Raw genomic sequence first — 14,218 nt, forward strand, 5'->3', positions numbered from 1 at the left:
AAAAGAAAGAGAACAAAGAAAAGAGATAGAAACAATTCCAACTACAGGGTCTTTGTCACCAGACTCCTTCAAGTGGACATATTTTAACCTGAAGCTCGTTTTCTCTTGTGCTTCTCTCAGCCGTTGTCTCGCGGGCCAAATTCAATCTCTTGGCGGGTCTGATCCAGGTGGCAAGCCGCATGTTTGACACCCCTGCAAAAGATCTTGTCTCATTATCACACTATTTTTTACTCACAGTGCCAGGAACATTGATTTGCATAGTGTATTCCGTTATACAGTCCGCTTCTTCACTTACAAATGTTAATTCTTTCAAGAAAAGACAAGCTCTACTTATTAAACCGAGAGGTTATTGACGCATAGATAAAGTGGAGGGACTGTCTAATCTATTAGTGTGCACTATGCAAATCAGTTTGTGGCACCAAAGAAAAAATAGTGTGATCATGAGATAAAGTCATGTTTTTTCTCATGACATTTTTATCACTGGTAGTCTCGTGGTAAAGGGTCGGCGCTCACATAGCCGCGACCCAGGTTCAATTCCTGTTGCATACAATGTTTAGCAATTTCGGTCAGGGATATTTTTGGATTGATCAGTCATTGCACATATAGTCGTATACTACTGTAAAACCTCGAGTAGTAACACACAATTCAATTTTAATGTATGCGTTTCTATTCTTATCCATCATATTATACGGTATATAAGGTGCACCGGGATATAAGGCGCACTTTCAAGTTTGGGGCCAAGTTGGGGTTTTTAGGTGCACCTTATAGTACAGAAAATACGGTACGTCCTACCTCTAAAGTTGAACACGTTTTGTTCTGAGATGTTTGAAGTTCTCCAAATTCTCTGCAACATTCCAAGTTTGAGGAACTGTTACCTCAATTCTCCAGCTTTTTATCAAAGATTTTTTGGGGGGCAACTGTAACAAGTGAAATATCCGTTTTAGCACTTCAGCCACTCTCTAAGCTCTTATTTATCATCTGGTTCTACTGGTTTTGATACGTTTGACCCACTTTAACAACAATTAGGTCAAAAATGGACCAGCCCAATACTTGGGTTGATTTGACCAAACATAGTGTGTTGTTTTGCAGGAGGAAAAATATAAAAATGGTGTTATGATTTTTGTACGAAAGCATTCTGCGAAGTACATTGTATTTTGTTTGATAAATAAAATCATGAAATAAAAATATAAAAAAAACTTTATTGGGCTGTTTTAAACAAAATGATCTAAATGATTGGTTTGCTTTTGCTAAAACAGCCCCGAAATATGTTTCGAATAGTACCAAGTGTTGGGTTGGTCCTACTTTTGACCCAATTGTTCTAGAATGTAAAACAATTGGGTCGAAAATAGACTAACTGAATACTTGGGTTTATTTGACCCAACACCATTTGTTGTTATGCAGGGGGAAAAGCCCAAAATAAGTTTTTTTTTTGTTGTTCAAAAGATTTCTTCAAAAAAATATATTTTTGTTTACAAAACAAAGAAAATATAATTGGGTTGTTCCAAACAAAATGACCCAAACTGATTAGTTTGAAAGGTACCCAAGAAAATGTTTTAAATTGAAACAAATATTGAGTTATTTCCACTAATGACCCAAGTCTGGATAATCTTGTTTAGATCGGCAGATGTTTATAAAACAACCCTGGAAAAAAGGGGCTCAAATTGGCCAGATCCCACTTTTTATAAAAACAGTTGGTTCAAAAATGGATCAACCCAATACGTGAATTCATGTTACCCAATATCCTATGTTGTTTTGCAGTAACATCCCTAGAAAAAATATTTATAGTTTTTGTTGTTTTATGGTTAGAAAATTTGTAATTACATACTTAGAGCAGGGATGTGATTTTTCCGCTAATTCGCGGAATTCCGCTTTTTTTATCTCCAAAAATAAAATTTTAAAATTTCCGGTGTTTTAATTGGTAAAAAAAAACGATTTCGTCTCGACAGCATGCCATTTGAGTGTTTCCGTAACTGAAATGAAACGTACTTGCGATTGGTTGAAGTCTCGTGTTGACCAATAAACGCGCTTGTTATAGGAGTGTGCCATTGTTCATTTCTCACACGTTTTTGCCGGGTGTTTAAAGAAAGATGTCCGTGATCGAACGCAAAGATGCTCCGCGAGCTAAAGAAATTGATAAGATTGTAAAAAACAAGTTTCGATGGGACTGGTTGGAGAAGGAATTATCTACGAATGTTGGAAAGAAGACTGTGACGAATTTGTTCAATGACTTTATTCGGAAGATCGATCGTGCCGGGAAAGCACTTTGCATTTGGTGTCATGATACCATCGACTATGGTGGGAGAGGTTTCAAAGCTCTTGAAAGTCACGCAAAGAGCAAAAAACACGTGAAAGAACTCCAGTCAAGAACGACAAATTATTCCATCGCTGGAAGTTTCGGTGCCCAAACGAAAACTCCAAAACTTTACGGCCTCCATCCCTTATTGACATCACAATCGGAAGCGGTAATAAAGAGACGTGATCCACCCCAACAACCTGTACCAGTTGCTGATAGAGTCGTGAATTTTGAGGTAGGTGGTAAACTTTTCAAATTTATTTGACAGTTTTCCCATTTTTTTCGAAAATATTATAACGTAATAAAAATGGCCATAAATATTTAACAATTACAATAATAGATTTTCATGTGTACATTACACCAACACTTTACTGTAGGGCCTATACTTATTGTACTTTCATTTATCAAATACTTGGATACGCTGCTATTAAAGAAATAAATTATTACATTTAAAATATGATTTAGGAAATTTAAAAATATTATTAAGCCTAATAGTAATCAAAACTATTGTCAGTATTTATATTTTTTAAATTAAGTACTTGTATGATATTCTACCATTGATTTTCTTAATGGCCACGATATTATTATGGTACATAGTTGGACAGTGAGTTGCCAACACCTTTGGACTCAGAGGGGAAGGCAATTGCACTGGATCGTTGGTGGGCCCAAGTCTTTGCTGTTGGAAGATACCCAACCCTGGCCAAGATGGTGAAGGCTCTCATGAGTTGCTTCCATGGGCCGCAAGTAGAGGGGGCTTTTAGTGTCATGGGTGATGTCCTGAACCCCAAAGCATGCAGAATGGACATAGCCACATACAGTTCTATCCAGACTGTAAAATATGCCCTAAGAGCAAGAAATACCACCTCTGTCAGCCATTTTGGAAGGAAAGACATTCTGATGGATCCTGTGCAGTCCATACTGTGCCTAAATCTGAGGACATCCTCCAAAAGGTACAGGGAGGAGAAGGATGCAGAAGCAGCTATGTTGTCTGCAAAACGAACAGAACTTGCTGTGAAACAGGACACCCAAATGAGCAAGGCTGCCTCAAGAAGAACCATCAAAGCTGCACAGAAGCAGGCTAGAAAGACCCATTCCAAAGCAATGAAGTCTAGGAGGAAGTAGTGTTTGGGTCATGTGAATGGATTTAGCTGTGTCCCGACGGATCACCACCTTATCGTGGTGGGGCACTTTGCGCGTCTCCATGACCCCCAGAGCTATGTCGGCGGGAGTCTCGTACTCCTGGTAGGGTTACCCAAGCCGAACAGGTCGAAGGGTAGAGTTCAGACTAAGAGTGATCCCAAAAGCTGGTGGCGGCACGCTTTGAGGCGGTTTCCTACAGACCTGGATCCCGTTAGCCGCCTGCAGTTGTAGAAAGATGCCGGTCGTCTAGGGTCTCCCTTGCCACTGGAACCATCTTCTTTACAATTAAGATAGTGGCGTTGGGGAAATGTTTTTTAATGTGACTGATTTTGAGTTGACTTAAACTGTAATTTTATATGGGATAGTTCAATATACATTGAAAATTTATGCTGTTGTCTTGTCTATTTCTTTGTCATCTGAGTGCATTGAAAGTACTTAAAAAAACCCATGAGCTCCGGGGGGGGGCTTCGCCCCACTTTTCCCCCCACCAGGGCACTGCCCTGGTCCTACCTGGTTTCCCCCCCCCCCCCCAGCTAGCAATCACCCCCCCCCCCCCCCCCCCGCTAATTTTCAGATAATTTCACTTTGGTCAAATCACATCCCTGTTAGAGGTCTAAGTCATCATGTTAAGAATAACCCAAAGAATTGTGTTGTTTTGTGTAAAATCAACCCTCAAAAATCAAATTCAAATTGAGCCAAGTATTGGGCATGTCCCACATTTGACCCAGGTATTTTAAGAATGTAAAATAAGTTAGGTCAAAGACAACCCAAGTCTAGGTCCAAATTGGACCTACCTAATACTTGGGTCAATTTCACCCAATGTCCTGTGTTGTTTTGCTGATGTTATGTTTTTGGGTTTTTTTGCGGGCAAATTCTGCCCCAAAAATATTTTAGTTTGAAGTAACACCTTTTAAAATTTGTTTATTATATAAGAAACAGTCTGGGTAGTTTTGTGGAAACAACCCAGAAAATTGGGTCAAATTAACCCAAATATTGGGTTTGGTCCCATTTTCTGACCCAAGTGTTTCAGAGTGCATAGTTTACATGTCTGCTACCATGGTTACCTCCAACTTCTGAAATGTTTTCGAAAAGGTGCTTTTATCATGTCATTTATGTCAAAAAAGGAATGTGCAATATGTGTCTTCATTAAATATACTTGGATATTTTCACATGTGCTTGATGTCCATACCTCAGTTCTTTTTATTCTGAGGGTTATGCTGAGAGTTTTGAGTAATAAGGACATCACTGGTTTCTCAACTGGCAAGACGCTTGGCTTCCACACACTGGGTTGTGGGTCCATGCAGAATGGTTTTGGTTTGGGTTGGATTTGGTTACAACACTGGTAGCTCAAATGGTAAGATACCTGCTTTACATTCTCATGGTTCTGGTTTTGATCCCTAGTCATGGCAAAAGAAAATCTAGGGTTTTGGTTTGGGTTAGATTTGGTTACAACACAGGTAGCTAAAATGGTAAGATACCTGCTTTACATTCTCAAGGTTCTGGTTTCGATCCCTGATCAAGGCAATACAAAATCTAGGGTTAGAGTTTTTGTTGGAGCAACAAAACCCTAACTCTAGCTTCAATGAAGATCCCAATTTTAGTATGTGTACTACCTTGACAGAGAATCAATCCCACATCCTTGTGAGTGTCCTAGAGTAATTTTGCCATTTGAGCTACCAGTGCGATTACACATTCGATTCCAAACTTGCAGACCATAACCCTAGTTATGGTTTTGGTATGAGCTATGAAAAGGGTTGGAGTTTTGATTAGAAATAGAAACAGCACTGTTAGCATGACTGCTAATATTCCTGTATTACGTTCAGGGTTATGGGTTCAATCCCCAGTTTTGGCAGAAAAATTGTTTTTTTTTTTGTTGGAGCAACCAGAACTCTAATCATAGCTCAGAGCAAAACCGTAACCATAGATTTGCACTGACTTGAATAGAAATCGAACTTACACCCTTGTACGCGTAATACAGGGATCTTACCATTTGAGCTACCAGTTCTGCCACGGAACTCTAACACCAACCAAAACCAAAAGCCTAGTTATAGCCAAAACCCGGACCCTGGGTCCAACACCAACAATGATAACCTAGAATTTGTACTGACTTAACTGGGGATTTAACTCAAGCCTCCGAGTGGAACCTGAGACAGTTTACCAGTTAAGCTACTGGTGAAGACCAACTTTTAACCAAAACCAAAACCCTACCTCCAACCAAAACCCAAACTTTATACTATTGAGACTGTGGATTGAACCCGTGACCCTGCAAGTATAGTACAGGAATTTTACCACTACAGTTCCTACACTGGGGCAAAATCTGAACCTTAGCTTCAACCAAAACCCAAACTTTGTCCTAGCTTGATTGCGGATTGACTCCACAACCCTGTAGTGTAATGCTAATAGTACATCTTCTGATAATGACCAAAACCCCTATCCACGGCTCCAAACAAAACATTTGCTTCACCACAAGGCCCCTAACCCAAAGATTTGCACTGGGTATAAAATCCAGAAAACTGTTAACAGAAATCATGCAGCTTATCAGCTGAGTTCTGGTGAACAATCATAAACCTTACCCCAATTTCAACGAAGACCCTAACTCAAGCTCCAATCAAAACACACTAGCTCCAACCAAAAGCCGCAGAAAATTTAGAATTTGTACTGACTCGACTGGAGATTGAACTCATAACCCTGTGAGTAAAAAATTTAGGCTGCTTACCAGTTGAGTTACCCATGGAGTCCAGAATTAAACCAAAAACTATAACCCTAATTAAAACCAATACAACTATTCTAGCTTCCAAAAAGGTCTCCTCCTGAAATGTGTACTGTCTTGACTGGGGATTGAACCCAGACTCCTATGAATGTGTATATATACCGGAGCCATATCCCCCTAGTGGGAGGTGGCTAGAGTCTTTTCTGACTCTTTCTGGGAGATTGATACAGAGGAGGGGGTTCCCAGCCCCCTCGCTCAACCCAACTGATGTGTTGGGAGTCATTAGGTGACCAAACCCCCCAATTCCAACCCCTAATACCGAGCGCCAAGCAGGGAGGCAATTAGTACCAATGTTGTAAGTCTTAGGTATGACCCGGCCGAGGCCTGAACCAGCGACCTCCCAGTCTCGGGGCGGGCGCCCTACCCCCAAGGCCACCGAGCTGGTCTATGAATGTAACACAGACATTTCGGCAGATGAGCGTCAACATTTTAGTGTTATTTGCAGAAACACCCATACAAATATATAAAATAGTCTGGGTGATTTTGTTTAGACCAACCAACCAATCAATTGTGTTGTTTGGTTTAAGATGACACTCGCCACCAAAATTGGTTCATTTTATACTTAAGAGTCTGGGTTCTTTTGTTCAAAGTAACCCAAATTATTGTGGAAAAACGACCCAGACAAATGGTTCCAATTGACCCAAATAGACGGCAGGTGAGTGGTTGGCATGTCTGCAGCACAATTCTGAGGTCATGGGTTCAAATCCAATTAACCTGTGCAGAGTTTGCATGTTCTCCCTGTGCTTGTGTTTGTTTCCTATGGGCACTCCGGCTCCCTCCTACAGTCCAAACTATGGCGCAGGGGCTTTTTGTGGACCAGCTTTATTTTGGGGGTCGACCACACAATAAAACCCAAAAGTCGTTTGTATGTCGTTTTTCTTTTTTGGATTAACGCTGTGGTGTCCAGATTGGGGCACAGGTGCTATTGGTGGCCCATTTTTATTTTGGGTGTTGACCCCAAAATAAAACCCAAAAGCTATTTTTCTTTCTTTTTTTTTTTCGATTAACGCTGTGGTGTCCAGATTATGGCACAGGGGCTGTTTGTGAACTTCCAATTTTTTGGGTGGTCTACACAATTCACCCCAGAAGTTATTATTTTTATCAATATTCGACCAAGGCAGGAGTGTCCAAACTACAACGCAGTGGCTATTTGTTGAGTGCCAATTTATTAGTGTTCAATAAATAACTTGGGCGTGTTTTTAAGTGTCAGTTTTTGTTTCCACGTTTTTACCCCCAGGTCTAACTAATAAGTGTTCTAACTACGGCACAAGAGCTATTCGTGGACCTCCAAATATTTTAGGAATACACAATACACCAAACAGAGCCGGCCGGCTCAAGGCATAAGCGAGCTACTTGGCTGTGTAGGGCCCCGTAACCACTAGGGGCCCCCCAAAAGTGGTTAACGTTTTTGCTGCCAACATTGTCCCCATTGTCACTTTGGGTGTCCACTCAGAAATACTTCTCCGGAAATACAACAAAAATACTACAAAACCAAAGATCAAATATAGTGTTTGAAAACAGGGACCCCATATATGAGTTTGCTTTCATTCTGAAAACGAAAAAGTATAGAATTACTACAAAAATACTATTACAGTAATACTATATTACAAAATACTACTGCAGAATTATTTACAACAAAAATACTACAAAAAGACAATTACAGTAATATTACAAAAATACTACTATAGTAAAGTACTACAAAATACTACTAAAATACTGCTATGGAAATACCTCAATTATACTTCTACTGAAATGCTAAAATCATATATATACAGAATACTATAATATAAAAAAACTATTAGAGAAGTATTACTACAAAAATACTACTACAAGAGGGTTATAACAGAAATACTGAAAATTACACATATAGCAATACAACAAAAATTCTATGGAAATATCACAAAAATAAAACTTCAGTAACACTGTACTACAGAAATACGGTAATACCGATATACAACAAACACTCTTATATGGAAATACTACAAAATACAACATAGCACGAAAGTACTAGAAAAATAATACTACAGTACTACTACAAAAATACTGTAATCATAAAACTACTGTTATAAGAGAAAATACGCCAAAAATACTACAGATATAGAACAAAAAAAATCTACTTTCTGAATACAATAAAAGTACTACAGAAATACTAAAATAAATACCACTATGGAAATACTCAATATAAAATACTTCAGAAATACTACAAAAATAAAACTACAGCAACACTGTTCTACAAATATATAACAAACACATTCATATGGAATTACTACAGAATACAACATAGTACAAAAATACTAAAAAAAACAATACTACAGTAATACGACAAAAATACTGTAATCATAAAACTACTGTAATAAGACAAAAATACGTCAAAAATGCTACGGATATACAACAACAAAATTCTACTTTCAAAATACAACAAAAATACTAAAAAAATACTATGGAAATACTCAATAAAAATACTTCAAGAAATACTACAAAAATAAAACTACAGTAACACTGTACTACAAAAATACTACAGATATACAACAACGCACTTATATGAAAATACTACAAAATACAACATAAATACTAAAAAAATAATACATTAATACTACACAAAATATTCATAAAACTACTGTAATAATACAAAAATACGTCAAAAATACTCCGGATATACAACGAAAAAAAATCTACATTTGAAATACAACAAAGGTATTACAAAAATGCTAAAAAATACTATGGAAATACTCAATAAAAATACTTCAGAAACGCTACAAAAATAAAACACTACAAAAAACTACAGAACTTCAATAAAAATCAGACTTCAGAAAATTAAAAAAAATTACAGTAATACTTCAAAACTAAATAACAAACGAAGTGCTTAATGCAGGGACGTAATATATGATTTTGCTCGATGATCAACCGGGTTGGGTAGGGTTACTTTAACTGGATTACTTTCAATTACTTTTGGATTACTCCAATACCAAATATGCTAATAAAAGACAAAAGAAACTAAATATGAATAAAATGATGACTCACAACACGTGGTATGCTTTCTCTCCTGGCTTTGATCTCTTTGATCTAAGGCAAAACTAACATAAAATGCGACAGAAACCAAATGAAAATAAATCCAAACAGCTTGTCAACATCATTTTTGCCGTTCCATGTGTTCCGTTACTCACCAAGCCTGCACAAAATTTAGTAATTTTATTCATATTGAGTTTCTTTTGTCATTTATTAGCATATTTGGTATTGGAGTAATCCAAAAGTAATTGAGAGTAATCCAGTTAAAGTAACCCTACCCAACCTTGATTACCCATCGTTTATGTTAAACTCTCCTGTCGTCCTCAGGTCAAAATCCACGTTTGCGATTCTTTTAAACACCGGGACTATTTTTTCCCCATTTCTTTTCAAGTCTCGCGAGAGCGTTAAGATCTTCTGCGGCAAATATTGGGCTAAAGTTATTTGATTTCAATTTTCTGCACGCAGCTCGCCACGCAGGTCATAATAACAACTTTATTTTCAGCGGTGCATAAATTAATTACGCGCATTTAATAACTAAAATATCATTATATTCCCCCTTTAATAACCTAAACGCCGCACGCCGGGGAAAGCCTTAATAGCGCGGGGCTTTGTAACTGGCCATTATCCGCCTGTAATGATATTACAGAACCAATTACGCGCCATTAGAAGGGATTTGGTGCACTTGATGCCTTTTGAGCCGGTGATGGGATTTCCTGCTCTTTTGGGAGAAGTGGCCCTTTCGGCTCGGCTCACTCAAAAGAGCCGGTTTCCTGCTTTTTAATTTCTTACAAATAACAATAAAACATTATTAAAGAAAAAAAGGAGGGAGAAAGAGAAAGACACAGAGAGTGGCAGAGGTGGGGAAAAAAGAACTGGGGGGGGAGGTGAAGAGAAAGAGGGTGAGAGAGAAAGAAATAGAGGAAGAAGGCGAAAGAAACGAGACAAAAAAAGACAAAAAGTGACACAGAGAAAAAAAGAGAATTATGTAAAGAAAAAGAAAGAGATGAAGAGATAGTGAGCAAAAGGAAAAAGAACAGTAAAAGAGGGAAAGAGAGAGTAAGGGAGAGAAAGAATGAGACAGACAAAATGACAGGGAAAATGTAGTAAATAGAGAAAGACAGTGAGAGAGAAGTAGAGAGAATGGGGGAAAGATAGAGAGGGAGAGAGAAAATGAAAGGGGTGGAGAAAGAAAGTAAAAGAGAGAAAGATAGACAAAAAGAAAGACTGAGTGAAAAATAAAGAGATGAGGAGAGAGTGAGCGAGAGCAAAAGAGGGAGAGAAAGAGAGTCAGGGAGAGAAAGAATGAAACAGGCAAAATGGGGGAGGGAAAACGTAGAAATAGATAAAGACAGTGAGACAGAGATAAAGAGAACAAGAGAAAAATAAATGGAGAGGGAGAGGGAAAAGGAAAGAGGGGGAAGAGAAAAAGTTAAAGAGAGAGAGAGAGAGACAAAAAAGACTGAGTGAAAAGAGATGAAGAGAGTGAGCAAGAGCAAAAGAGGGAGAGAAAGAGAGAGTCAGGGAGAGAAAGAATGCGAAGGACAAAATGAGGCAGGGAAAACGTGGAAAATAGAGAGACAGAGGTAGAGAAAATAGAGAGAAAGATAGATGAGAGGGAGAAAGAAAAGGAAATACAGAGAAAGGAACAGTGAGAGAATTAGCAAGAGAGGAGAGAGCAGAAAAAGGAAACACAAAGAGAGAAAGGTAGAGAGCAAAAGAGAAAGAAAAGGGAATATAGAGACAAACTGAGAAAAGAAAAAGAGATAGAGAAAGGGAGAGAGAAAATTAAGGAGGAAGAGAGAGAAAGCTAAAGAGAGAGTAAGAGGGAGAGAAAAATAGGGACAAAGAGAGAGGATGAGAGAGAAGGTAGCAGGCTCTCGTTCGGTCACTCGAAAGAGCCGTCTCATAGAGCCGTTGGGTTCGCGAACGATCTCCCCTCACAAACGCCTGCCGGCTGATTTCCGCGCGCGCCCGGCGCAACCGGCACCGCGCGCGCGGGCGTTTCCCGGTCCCGATTGAGCTTTAAAACTAATTGAAAGGCTCCCGCAGCACGTCATTCATCTCGGCCCGCACAATAAATCGCACGACCTCATGCTGTGAACAAAATCAAAAATTGGGCCTTGCGAGTGTTGAGGAAGCGCGAGCCCTTGTAAAGTGGAGCCTTAACACACCCCCGACGTGCAATTAACACCCCAAAAAAACTCCGCGCTTGGTTTTTTCCCCCGTTTTTAATATATGAAAGAAATCAAAAAGTTCCATTGGCATGTGCGCCTGTTTATGGTTGGGGAATAGGAGGCCGCTTGGGCGCATGCGCAGTCCACACGCCTCGCCTCCGAGTGGCGAGGCGTTCGGGAACGAAACGGCTTGATGAGACGACTCTTTAAAGCTCTCCACCAACAAGGAGCCAGTGGTTTGAAATGCCTTCGGTCGGGCATCTCAACAGGGTCAGAACAAAAATCATTATTAGTCATTTTTTAGCAGGTTCCCCTGAGGACTTTAAAAGGTTTAACATCTTGACCCTCACAAAAACGCGGTTTATTATTCCTTGGAGAAATTACCGCTTTTCGAAAATTCTTACATCATCACTCCGCGCCATCATTCCTTGGTTTATGATCATCCATATTATTAAAAATAACTTAAAACGATTAACATCATTATCAATAGTAATTTCAAAATGTGGTCCGTAGTGTGAGGTGACCTTAAAAAGATTCAAATTAAATATTTTTATAACTGGGTAGTAGTTACAAATGCCTGACTGAGTTCAAAGAGCCTTTATCTATTTTTCCGCTTCTTACTTTTCCTCTCAATGTTACGGCCAGGGAGCGCATTACGCTCAAAAAAAATAAGATTGGGTGGTGGGGATTATTTCACGCGCATGCTGGTGCTTTTCTTTTACTCTAAGATGAAAATGGTGAAAGTAGGAAATCCAATCCAAATGTTAACTCAACCCCAGAAAATTATGAAAAATGAAGAGTTTAGTCGAGCACGTCTAAGAATTTCACATATTTACACGTGCGACACAGGGAGCTTCAAGCTGCAAGATGATTTCAGCCAGAAGATGGTGTCAGCGAGTAGAATAACTCGAAATTACAGACACCACCTTTAAGGAAGCCCACCCAGGGTCTCTAAAAATCTGGACTCTCATTGTTTATGTGGTAATTAACAGGGCAGACTATTTCAAACATACACCATTCGGAAGTGTATTTTTATGTATTTAATTTTGTATGCGAAGGGCTCTGATACTTCCTTTAAAGCCTTAGCATGGAATATTTGACCACTAGGTGGCACTGTTGTGTAATGGGAACAAAAACCAGTGTCACAGGAAGCATCAAAGCGATTCCAAGAAATACAAATTCCTCGAACTATGATTTATTGTTTTTTATACTTCATATATTTTTGCCTTGTATTCAAATCCATGATTAGCTTTTTTAATTGAATGAGTTTTCTGGTACCACTAATTATTACACACTGTCCCTTTAACATCTACATAGTAAACTGGGGTTGCATAAAGTTCTTTTATTTTGGAGCTAAATTTCTCGTACCATATGCTTTTCGTTGTACCTCTGATGTCATCATCCCGCGCCTTACGTTCTTGGTGAAAACCGTGATTATTATGAGAATGTATTCCTATAGGAGAGCTCCCGTACTTCTTTTAATCACTTCATTTGTGGCAGCAGTGGAAATAAGTGTTTTTCTGTTTTGAAACGTTTCTTTCGAAAAAAATACTCCAAAATATAGCGACAGACTTTCAGCGATGACACGATTATTCCGATTTATCAGGGCGGTTGCCAGGCAGGAGTCTCATATGAAATTCTCGGGGTAGGGGGCCCAACTTTTGTTACCCCCAAAATTTGTTAGCACAGCACTGGTTCCAGTTTTTTGGAGGGCGGTGTTTTAAAAAATGTGCAGTTTCATTCTTGGATTTTGTAGTTTAATTGTTGTTGCACTGAAAAGTGAATGTTTTTAATAGACATTTTGTTGAGTCATGCAGGGATCCCAGTTTTCTTCATATTACCTATATTCTTTTTTTGATGTTCACTATGTATTTTGTACTGTAACCCAATGCTAAATCTATTGCACCTTAGTTCTCCTAGAAGGATTACCACTTGTGAGGCCCCTCAAGGTTTCTTATTTTCCTCATGCTGAGGTTTTTGAGTTTCCCCTTGCCCGCATGTTGGTTTCAGATCAGGGGATGGTGTCATTGTAATCCTGTGCAGTCCTTTGTGACATTTGGTGATGAGGGCTATACAAATAAATGTGAATTGTGTTAAAAAATATTGTGATAATTTTAGTGGAATCCTATATTTATCGAAAATGTATTAATTTATTTTGTGCAAAATATAACATTATTATTATTAGTAATATACTGAAGAGAGAGAGACCCCCCCGAACTATTTTTTTTAAATTTATTTTTTCCTTTTATGTATTTTTTCTTCTGTTTAATTTTTCTTAGCTTTTCAATTCTGTTTTCTAGCTTTATCTTATTTTTCATCTTATTAGTTTTCTGACTTGCTCCCTTTTTAAATGGCTTCTTTTTTCTTGCTTTATAAGTTTTTTCTCCTTTTATCTTTTTTTGTTGTTGTTTTATCTCACTTTCCCTTTTTCTTGCTTTTTTCTCTTTTTCTTATTCTTTCCTACTTTTTTCTTCTTCTTTTGATGTTTTTCCTTTTATTTATTTCTTTTTTCCTTATATTTTCAAATCTGTTTTCCTGCTTGCTTACATTTTTCTTTATTTCACTCCTTTTTTTTGTTTTTTTCCCCAAAGCTTCTTTTTCTGGCTTTATTATTTTTTCTATCCTTTTATTTTTTTTACTTTGTTGGTTTATCTCACTTTCCCCTTTTTCTTGCTTTTTCTTTTATTTTCCCTTGCTTTTTCTTCTTCTTTATTTCCTTTTCCTTCTATATTCCCCCAAACTTTTTACTTATTTTTTTTCATGCTTTTTTATTTTGTTCTTTATTCTCTTTCCCTTCCTATTTTGTTTGTTACCTCTTTTTGTTTTTATTATTTC

Source organism: Urocampus carinirostris, chromosome 13 (genome assembly GCF_059441175.1).
Source record: "Urocampus carinirostris isolate Australia breed hairy pipefish chromosome 13, RoL_Ucar_1.0, whole genome shotgun sequence".
Classification (NCBI taxonomy): Eukaryota; Metazoa; Chordata; class Actinopteri; order Syngnathiformes; family Syngnathidae; genus Urocampus; species Urocampus carinirostris.